The sequence below is a fragment of the Hyla sarda genome, unplaced genomic scaffold, assembly GCF_029499605.1.
Source record: "Hyla sarda isolate aHylSar1 unplaced genomic scaffold, aHylSar1.hap1 scaffold_216, whole genome shotgun sequence".
In the NCBI taxonomy this organism is placed as follows: Eukaryota; Metazoa; Chordata; class Amphibia; order Anura; family Hylidae; genus Hyla; species Hyla sarda.
In genome coordinates, this window is record NW_026608828.1 from 423,688 (window position 1) to 435,000 (window position 11,313).

Below are 11,313 nucleotides of genomic sequence, written 5' to 3' on the forward strand. Positions count from 1 at the left end.
TGGCTCGCTCGCTTGCTCTCTTGTCTGGCTTGCTCTCTTATCTGGCTCGCTCGCTCTCATATCTGGCTCGCTCGCTTGCTTTCATGTCTGGCTCGCTCGCTCTCATATCTGGCTCGCTTGCTTGCTCTCATGTCTGGCTCGCGCGCTTTCATATCTGGCTTTCTCGCTTGCTCTCTTGTCTGGTTCGCTCTCTTATCTGGCTCGCTCTCATATCTGGCTTGCTCGCTTGCTCTCATATCTGGCTCGCTCGCTTGCTCTCTTGTCTGGCTCGCTCTCTTATCTGGCTCGCTCGCATATCTGGCTCGCTCGCTTTCACATCTGGCTGGCTCGCTTGCTCTCATATCTGGCTCGCTCGCTCTCATATCTGGCTCGCTTGCTTGCTCTCTTGTCTTGCTCGCTCTCTTATCTGGCTTGCTCGCTCTCATATATGGCTGGCTCGCTCGCTCTCATATCTGGCTCGCTCGCTTGCTCTCTTGTCTTGCTCGCTCTCTTATCTGGCTTGCTCGCTCTCATATATGGCTGGCTCGCTTGCTCTCATATCTGGCTCGCTCGCTTGCTCTCTTGTCTGGCTTCCTCTGTTGTCTGGCTTGCTCTCTTATCTGGCTCGCTCGCTCTCATATCTGGCTCGCTCGCTTGCTCTCATGTCTGGCTCGCTCGCTCTCATATCTGGCTTTCTCGCTTGCTCTCTTGTCTGGCTCGCTCTCTTATCTGGCTCGCTCGCATATCTGGCTCGCTCGCTCTCACATCTGGCTGGCTCGCTTGCTCTCATTTCTGTCTGGCTCGCTTGCTCTCATATCTGGCTCGCTCGCTTGCTCTCTTGTCTGGCTCGCTCTCATATCTGGCTAGCTCGCTTGCTCTCTTGTATTGCCCGCTCTCTTATCTGGCTCGCTCGCTCTCATATCTGGCTGGCTCGCTTGCTCTCATATCTGGCTCGCTCGCTTGCTCTCATATCTGGCTCGCTCGTTCTCCTGTCTGGCTCACTCTCATATCTGGATCGCTCGCTTGCTCTCATATCTGGCTCGCTCGCTTGCTTAATTGTCTGGCTCTCTCTTATCTTTCTTGCTCTCACATCTGGCTCACTCGCTTGCTCTCATATCTGGCTCGCTCGCTTGCTCTCTTGTCTGGCTTGCTCTCTTATCTGGCTCGCTCGCTCTCATATCTGGCTCGCTCGCTTGCTTTCATGTCTGGCTCGCTCGCTCTCATATCTGGCTCGCTTGCTTGCTCTCATGTCTGGCTCGCGCGCTTTCATATCTGGCTTTTTCGCTTGCTCTCTTGTCTGGTTCGCTCTCTTATCTGGCTCGCTCTCATATCTGGCTTGCTCACTTGCTCTCATATCTGGCTCGCTCGCTTGCTCTCTTGTCTGTCTCGCTCTCTTTTATGGCTCGCTCACATATCTGGCTCACTCGCTCTCAAATCTGGCTCGCTCGCTTGCTCTCATATCTGGCTTGCTCGCTTGCTCTCATATCCGGCTCGCTCGCTTGATCTCATATCTGGCTCGCTCGCTTGCTCTCTTATCTGGCTCGCTCGCATATCTGGCTAGCTTGCTCTCAAATCTGTCTCGCTCGCTTGCTCTCATATCTGGCTAGTTCGCTTGCTCTCTTGTCTTGCTCGCTCTCTTATCTGTCTCGCCCGCTCTCATATCTGGCTGGCTCGCTTGCTCTCATATCTGGTTCGCTCGCTTGCTTTCTTGTCTGGCTCGCTCTTATCTGGCTTGCTCGCTTGCTCTCTTGTCTGGCTCGCTCTCTTATCTGGCTCGCTCGCATATCTTGCTCGCTCGCTCTCTTATCTGGCTCGCTCGCATATCTTGCTCGCTCGCTTGCTCTCTTGTCTGACTTGCTCTCTTATCTGTCTCGCTCTCACATCTGGCTCGCTCGCTTGCTCTCATATCTGGCTCGCTCGCTTGCTCTCTTGTCTGGCTCGCTCTCTTATCTGGCTTGCTTGCTAGCATATTTGGCTCACTCGCTTGCTCTCTTGTCTGGCTCGCTCTCTTATCTGGCTTGCTCGCTAGCATATCTGGCTCGCACGCTTGCTCTCTTGTCTGACTTGCTCTCTTATCTGGCTCGCTCGGTCTCATATCTGGCTCGCTCGCTTGCTCTCTTGTCTTGCTCGCTCTCTTATCTGGCTCGCTCGCTCTCATATCTGGCTGGCTTGCTTGCTCTCATATCTGGCTCGCTCGCCTGCTCTCATATATGGCTCGCTCGCTCTCATATCTGGATCACTCGCTTGCTCTCATATCTGGCTCGCTCGCTTAATTGTCAGGCTCGCTCTCTTATCTGCCTCGCTCTCTCTCACATCTGGCTTGCTCGCTTGCTCTCATATCTGGTTCGCTCGCTTGCTCTCTTGTCTGGCTCGCTCTCTTATCTGGCTCGCTCTCTTATCTGGCTCACTCGCATATCTGGCTCGCTCGCTCTCAAATCTGGCTGGCTTGCTTGCTCTCATATCTGGCTCGCTCGCTTGCTCTCATATCTGGCTCGCTCGCTTGCTCTCTTGTCTGTCTCGCTCTCTTTTATGGCTCGCTCACATATCTGGCTCACTCGCTCTCAAATCTGGCTCGCTCGCTTGCTCTCATATCTGGCTTGCTCGCTTGCTCTCATATCCGGCTCGCTCGCTTGATCTCATATCTGGCTCGCTCGCTTGCTCTCTTATCTGGCTCGCTCGCATATCTGGCTAGCTTGCTCTCAAATCTGTCTCGCTCGCTTGCTCTCATATCTGGCTAGTTCGCTTGCTCTCTTGTCTTGCTCGCTCTCTTATCTGTCTCGCTCGCTCTCATATCTGGCTGGCTCGCTTGCTCTCATATCTGGTTCGCTCGCTTGCTTTCTTGTCTGGCTTGCTCTTATCTGGCTTGCTCGCTTGCTCTCTTGTCTGGCTCGCTCTCTTATCTGGCTCGCTCGCATATCTTGCTCGCTCGCTCTCTTATCTGGCTCGCTCGCATATCTTGCTCGCTCGCTTGCTCTCTTGTCTGACTTGCTCTCTTATCTGTCTCGCTCTCACATCTGGCTCGCTCGCTTGCTCTCATATCTGGCTCGCTCGCTTGCTCTCTTGTCTGGCTCGCTCTCTTATCTGGCTTGCTTGCTAGCATATTTGGCTCACTCGCTTGCTCTCTTGTCTGGCTTGCTCTCTTATCTGTCTCGCTCGCTCTCATATCTGGCTCGCTCACTTGCTCTCATGTCTGGCTCGCTCGCTCTCATCTCTGGCTCGCTCGCTTGCTCTCATGTCTGGCTCGCTCGCTCTCATATCTGGCTTTCTCGTTTGCTCTCTTGTTTGGTTCGCTCTCTTATCTGGCTCGCTCTCTTATCTGGCTTGCTCTCATATCTGGCTCGCTCGCTTGCTCTCTTGTCTGGCTCGCTCTCATATCTGGCTCGCTCGCTCTCACATCTGTCCGGCTCGCTTGCTCTCATATCTGGCTCGCTCGCTCTCATATCTGGCTCGCTTGCTTGCTCTCTTGTCTGGTTCGCTCTCTTATCTGTCTCGCTCTCATATCTGGCTTGCTCGCTTGCTCTCATATCTGGCTCAATCGCTTGCTCTCAAATCTGGCTCGCTCGCTTGCTCTCATATCTGGCTAGCTCGCTTGCTCTCTTGTCTTGCTCGCTCTCTTATCTGGCTCGCTCGCTCTCATATCTGGCTGGCTCGCTTGCTCTCATATCTGGCTCGCTCGCTTGCTCTCATATCTGGCTCGCTCGCTCTCATGTCTGGCTCGCTCTCATATCTGGATCGCTCGCTTGCTCTCATATCTGGCTGGCTCGCTTGCTTAATTGTCTGTCTCGCTCTCTTATCTGCCTCGCTCTCTCTCACATCTGGCTTGCTCGCTTGCTCTCATATCTGGCTCGCTTGCTGCTCTCTTGTCTGGCTCACTGTCTTATCTGGCTCGCTCGCATATCTTGCTCGCGCACTCTCACATCTGGCTCGCTCTCATATCTGGCTCGCTCGCTTGCTCTCTTGTCTGGCTCGCTCTCTTATCTGGCTTGCTCGCTAGCATATCTGGCTCGCTCGCTTGCTCTCTTGTCTGGCTTGCTCTCTTATCTGTCTCGCTCTCACATCTGGCTCGCTCGCTTGCTCTCATATCTGGCTCGCTCGCTTGCTCTCTTGTCTGGCTCGCTCTCTTATCTGGCTTGCTCGCTAGCATATCTGGCTCGCTCGCTTGCTCTCTTGTCTGGCTTGCTCTCTTATCTGGCTCGCTCGCTCTCATGTCTGGCTCGCTCGCTTGCTCTCATGTCTGGCTTGCTCGCTCTCATCCTGCTTTCTCGCTTGCTCTCATGTCTGGTTCGCTCTCTTATCTGGCTTGCTCTCATATCTGGCTTGCTCGCTTGCTCTCATATCTGGCTCGCTCGCTTGCTCTCTTGTCTGGCTCGCTCTCTTATCTGGCTCGCTCGCATATCTGGCTCGCTCGCTCTCATATTTGGCTGGCTTGCTTGCTCTCATATCTGGCTCGCTCGCTTGCTCTCATATCTGGCTCGCTCGCTTGCTCTCTTGTCTGGCTCGCTCTCTTATCTGGCTCGCTCGCATATCTGGCTCGCTCGCTCTCACATCTAGCTGGCTCGCTTGCTCTCTTATCTGCCTCGCTCGCTTGCTCTCTTGTCTGGCTCGCTCTCTTATCTGGCTCGCTCTCATATCTGGCATGCTAGCTTGCTCTCATATCTGGCTCGCTTGCTTTCTCTCTTGTCTGTCTCGCTCTCTTTTATGGCTCGCTCACATATCTGGCTCGCTCGCTCTCAAATCTGGCTCGCTCGCTTGCTCTCATATCTGGCTTGCTCGCTTGCTCTCATATCCGGCTCGCTCGCTTGCTCACATATCTGGCTCGCTCGCTTGCTCTCTTGTCTGGCTCGCTCTCTTATCTGGCTCGCTCGCATATCTGGCTCACTCCCTCTCAAATCTGGCTCGCTCGCTTGCTCTCATATCTGGCTAGTTCGCTTGCTCTCTTGTCTTGCTCGCTCTCTTATCTGGCTCGCTCGCTCTCATATCTGGCTGGCTCGGTCGTTCTCATATCTGGCTGGCTCGCTTGCTCTCATATCGGGCTCGCTCGCTTGCTCTCTTGTCTGGCTCGCTCTCTTATCTGGCTTGCTCGCTAGCATATCTGGCTCGCGCGCTTGCTCTCTTGTCTGGCTTGCTCTCTTATCTGGCTCGCTCGCTCTCATATCTGGCTGGCTCGCTTGCTCTCATATCTGGCTCGCTCGCTTGCTCTCATATCTGGCTCGCTCGCTCTCATGTCTGGCTCGCTCTTATATCTGGCTCGCTCGCTTGCTCTCATATCTGGCTCGCTCGCTTGCTTAATTGTCTGGCTCGCTCTATTATCTGCCTCGCTCTCTCTCACATCTGGCTTGCTCGCTTGCTCTCATATCTGGCTCGCTCGATTGCTCTCTTGTCTGGCTCGCTCTCTTATCTGGCTCGCTCGCATATCTGGCTCGCTCGCTCTCACATCTGGCTGGCTTGCTTGTGCTCATATCTGGCTCGCTCGCTTGCTCTCATATCTGGCTCGCTCGCTTGCTCTCTTGTCTGGCTCGCTCTCTTATCTGGCTCGCTCGCCTATCTGGCTCGCTCGCTCTCACATCGAGCTGGCTCGCTTGCTCTCATATCTGGCTCGCTCGCCTGCTCTCTTGTCTGGCTCGCTCTCTTATCTGGCTCGCTCTTATATCTGGCTTGCTAGCTTGCTCTCATATCTGACTCGCTCGCTTGCTCTCTTGTCTGTCTCGCTCTCTTTTATGGCTCGCTCACATATCTGGCTCGCTCGCTCTCAAATCTGGCTCGCTCGCTCTCAAATCTGGCTCGCTCGCTTGCTCTCATATCTGGCTTGCTCGCTTTCTCTCATATCCGGCTCGCTCGCTTGCTCTCATGTCTGGCTCGCTCGCTTGCTCTCTTGTCTGGCTCGCTCTCTTATCTGGCTCGCTCGCATATCTGGCTCGCTTGCTCTCAAATCTGGCTCGCTCGCTTGCTCTCATATATGGCTAGTTCGCTTGCTCTCTTGTATTGCTCCCTCTCTTATCTGGGTCGCTCGCTCTCATATCTGGCTGGCTCGCTTGCTCTCATATCTGGCTCGCTCGCTTGCTCTCTTGTCTGGCTCGCTCTCTTATCTGGCTTGCTCGATAGCATATCTGGCTCGCACGCTTGCTCTCTTGTCTGGCTTGCTCTCTTATCTGGCTCGCTCGGTCTCATATCTGGCTCGCTCGCTTGCTCTCATGTCTGGCTCGCTCGCTCTCATATCATGGTTTCTCGCTTGCTCTCTTGTCTGGCTCGCTCTCTTATCTGGCTTGCTCGCTTGTCTGGCTCGCTCGCATATCTTGCTCGCTCGCTTGCTCTCTTGTCTGACTTGCTCTCTTATCTTTCTTGCTCTCACATCTGGCTCACTCGCTTGCTCTCATATCTGGCTCGCTCGCTTGCTCTCTTGTCTGGCTCGCTCTTATCTGGCTTGCTCGCTAGCATATCTGGCTCGCTCGCTTGCTCTCTTGTCTGGCTTGCTCTCTTATCTGGCTCGCTCGCTCTCATATCTGGCTCGCTCGCTTGCTTTCATGTCTGGCTCGCTCGCTCTCATATCTGGCTCGCTTGCTTGCTCTCATGTCTGGCTCGCGCGCTTTCATATCTGGCTTTCTCGCTTGCTCTCTTGTCTGGTTCGCTCTCTTATCTGGCTCGCTCTCATATCTGGCTTGCTCGCTTGCTCTCATATCTGGCTCGCTCGCTTGCTCTCTTGTCTGGCTCGCTCTCTTGTCTGGCTCGCTCTCTTATCTGGCTCGCTCGCATATCTGGCTCGCTCGCTTTCACATCTGGCTGGCTCGCTTGCTCTCATATCTGGCTCGCTCGCTCTCATATCTGGCTCGCTTGCTTGCTCTCTTGTCTTGCTCGCTCTCTTATCTGGCTTGCTCGCTCTCATATATGGCTGGCTCGCTCGCTCTCATATCTGGCTCGCTCGCTTGCTCTCTTGTCTTGCTCGCTCTCTTATCTGGCTTGCTCGCTCTCATATATGGCTGGCTCGCTTGCTCTCATATCTGGCTCGCTCGCTTGCTCTCTTGTCTGGCTTCCTCTGTTGTCTGGCTTGCTCTCTTATCTGGCTCGCTCGCTCTCATATCTGGCTCGCTCGCTTGCTCTCATGTCTGGCTCGCTCGCTCTCATATCTGGCTTTCTCGCTTGCTCTCTTGTCTGGCTCGCTCTCTTATCTGGCTCGCTCGCATATCTGGCTCGCTCGCTCTCACATCTGGCTGGCTCGCTTGCTCTCATTTCTGTCTGGCTCACTTGCTCTCATATCTGGCTCGCTCGCTTGCTCTCTTGTCTGGCTCGCTCTCATATCTGGCTAGCTCGCTTGCTCTCTTGTATTGCCCGCTCTCTTATCTGGCTCGCTCGCTCTCATATCTGGCTGGCTCGCTTGCTCTCATATCTGGCTCGCTCGCTTGCTCTCATATCTGGCTCACTCGTTCTCCTGTCTGGCTCACTCTCATATCTGGATCGCTCGCTTGCTCTCATATCTGGCTCGCTCGCTTGCTTAATTGTCTGGCTCTCTCTTATCTTTCTTGCTCTCACATCTGGCTCACTCGCTTGCTCTCATATCTGGCTCGCTCGCTTGCTCTCTTGTCTGGCTTGCTCTCTTATCTGGCTCGCTCGCTCTCATATCTGGCTCGCTCGCTTGCTTTCATGTCTGGCTCGCTCGCTCTCATATCTGGCTCGCTTGCTTGCTCTCATGTCTGGCTCGCGCGCTTTCATATCTGGCTTTTTCGCTTGCTCTCTTGTCTGGTTCGCTCTCTTATCTGGCTCGCTCTCATATCTGGCTTGCTCACTTGCTCTCATATCTGGCTCGCTCGCTTGCTCTCTTGTCTGGCTCGCTCTCTTATCTGGCTCGCTCGCATATCTGGCTCGCTCGCTTTTACATCTGGCTGGCTCGCTTGCTCTCATATCTGGCTCGCTCGCTCTCATATCTGGCTCGCTCGCTTGCTCTCTTGTCTTGCTCGCTCTCTTATCTGGCTTGCTCGCTCTCATATATGGCTGGCTCGCTCGCTCTCATATCTGGCTCGCTCGCTTGCTCTCTTGTCTTGCTCGCTCTCTTATCTGGCTTGCTCGCTCTCATATATGGCTGGCTCGCTTGCTCTCATATCTGGCTCGCTCGCTTGCTCTCTTGTCTGGCTTCCTCTCTTGTCTGGCTTGCTCTCTTATCTGGCTCGCTCGCTCTCATATCTGGCTCGCTCGCTTGCTCTCATGTCTGGCTCGCTCGCTCTCATATCTGGCTTTCTCGCTTGCTCTCTTGTCTGGCTCGCTCTCTTATCTGGCTCGCTCGCATATCTGGCTCGCTCGCTCTCACATCTGGCTGGCTCGCTTGCTCTCATTTCTGTCTGGCTCGTTTGCTCTCATATCTGGCTCGCTCGCTTGCTCTCTTGTCTGGCTCGCTCTCATATCTGGCTAGCTCGCTTGCTCTCTTGTATTGCCCGCTCTCTTATCTGGCTCGCTCGCTCTCATATCTGGCTGGCTCGCTTGCTCTCATATCTGGCTCGCTCGCTAGCTCTCATATCTGGCTCGCTCGCTCTCCTGTCTGGCTCACTCTCATATCTGGATCGCTCGCTTGCTCTCATAATCGGCTCGCTCGCTTGCTTAATTGTCTGGCTCGCTGTCTTATCTGCCTCGCTCTCTCTCACATCTGGCTTGCTCGCTTGCTCTCATTTCTGACTAGCTCGCTGCTCTATTGTCTGGCTCGCTCTCATATCTGGCTTGCTCGCTTGCTCTCATATCTGGCTCGCTCGCTTGTTCTCTTGTCTGGCTCGCTCTCATATCTGGCTCGCTCGCTCTCACATCTGGCTGGCTTGCTTGCTCTCATATCTGGCTCGCTCGCTTGCTCTCATATCTGGCTCGCTCGCTTGCTCTCATATCTGGCTCGCTCGCTTGCTCTCTTGTCTGGCTCGCTTTCTTGTCTGGCTCGCTCTCTTATCTGGCTCGCCCGCATATCTGACTCGCTCGCTCTCACATCTGGCTGGCTCGCTTGCTCTCATATCTGGCTAACTCGCTTGCTATCATATCTGGCTAGCTCGCTTGCTCTCGTCTTGCTCGCTCTTTTATCTGGTTCGCTCCCTCTCATATCTGGCTTGCTCGCTTGCTCTCATATCTGGCTCGCTCGCTCTCATGTCTGGCTCGCTCTCATATCTGGATCGCTCACTTGCTCTCATATCTGGCTCGCTCGCTTGCTTAATTGTCTGTCTCGTTCTCTTATCTGCCTCGCTCTCTCTCACATCTCGCTTGCTCTCATATCTGGCTCGCTCGCTGCTCTCTTGTCTGGCTCGCTCTCTTATCTGGCTTGCTCGCATATCTTGCTCGCTCGCTCTCACATCTGGCTCGCTTGCTTGCTCTCATATCTGGCTTGCTTGCTTGCTCTCTTGTCTGGCTCGCTCTGTTATCTGGCTTGCTCGCTCTCACATCTGGCTCGCTCGCTTGCTCTCTTGTCTGGCTCACTCTCTTATCTGGCTTGCTCGCTAGCATATCTGGCTCGCTCGCTTGCTCTCTTGTCTGGCTTGCTCTCTTATCTAGCTCGCTCTCATATCAGGCTCGCTCACTTGCTCTCATGTCTGGCTCACTCGCTCTCATATCTGACTTTCTCGCTTGCTCTCTTGTCTGGTTCGCTCTCTTATCTGGCTCGCTATGATATCTGGCTTGCTCGCTTGCTCTCATATCTGGCTCGCTCGCTTGCTCTCTTGTCTGGCTCGCTCTTTTATCTTGCTAGCTCGCATATCTGGCTCGCTCGCTCTCACATCTGGCTGGCTCGCTTGCTCTCATATCTGGCTCACTCGATTGCTCTCATATCTGGTTCGCTCGCTTGCTCTCTTGTCTGGCTCGCTCTCTTATCTGGCTCGCTCGCTCGCATATCTGGCTCGCTCGCTCTCATATCTTACTCGCTCGCTCTCATGTCTGGCTCGCTCGCTCTCATATCTGGCTCGCTCGCTTGCTCTCATATCTGGCTCGCTCGCTTGCTCTCATATCTGGCTCGCTCACTTGCTCTCACATCTGGCTCGCTCGCTTGCTCTCATGTCTGGCTCACTAGCTCTCATATATGGCTCGCTCGCTTGCTCTCTTGTCTGGCTCGCTCGCTCGCATATCTGGGTCACTCGCTTGCTCTCATATCTGGCTTGCTCGCTTGCGCTCTTGTCTGGCTCGCTTGCTCTCATATCTGGCTCTCTTGCTCTCTTGTCTGGTTCACTCTCTTATCTGGCTCGCACTCATGTCTGGCTCGCTCTCTTATATGGCTCGCTTGCTCTCTTGTCTGACTCCCTCTCTTATCTGGCTCGCTTGCTCTCTTGAAGCAGCAAATAAACAGGTAATCTTTCTTTCCAACACTGAAACCTGGTGGTGCACTTAATATATGCTACCAGATAGGGGACATATCAGATATTAAACTGATATAAACAGACACCACATTTGATACCAGCCAAAAGGAAGGATGAGAAGTGATAACTGTGAAATGGGAGGAACCAACGCTGTCCCCTTCACATGCACCATCACTACTTGTAGGAAGAGAGGCTGGCTGGCAGCCTCCCATACACACTCTGGCTGGGTGGCAGTCGCCCACCAGTACACACAGCAGGCCCTAAACCCATATCATTATTGCTAAGCAGGAAGATGGGAGTCTATTTCACTCTGATGGACCATTTTTAAATGCAATCCATAACCTGGCTTTGGCAGGAACCCGTCTTACTCCTCCTACTTGCATTTGATACTGGGTTTAGGATCTGCATAGGAAATATACACACACACACACACACACACACACACAAGCACACACTTACCTGTGTTGCCTGCTGACGCCTCCTTGGCTGTCCCCAAACGGTATAAAACCAACAGCCACGGGAAACTGTAAGGATAGAGGACATACCTGCATCCTATTGGACTCACTTGTCTTGGTTAAATCCAGCTTATTTGAAAACCTATGGTGCTGCTGCTTCTGCTCATGGCAGTGCTGCTTCTGGCAAGGCTGTTCTTTGGTGGGCCTAGGTGACATCACAATCTCCATGGTTACATACACAACAAAGGTCAGATGTTGTTTACATCTGGCCATGCCAGTGGTATTGAGTAGCATATCACAGTGCTAAGGGTCCTGGATGCAACAATCTTTCAATGGGGAATAGCCGCACTGAGTTTGTCAAGTGCACCCATGTTTGCAACTCCAACAATACACACATATGTATGTATGTATGTATGTATGTATGTATGTATGTGTATCTATGTGTATCTATGTGTATCTATGTGTATCTATCTATATCTATCTATATCTATCTATCTATCTCTTTCACTCTCTCTTTATGTATATATATATATATATATATATATATATAATTTTTTTTCTTTTATATATATACA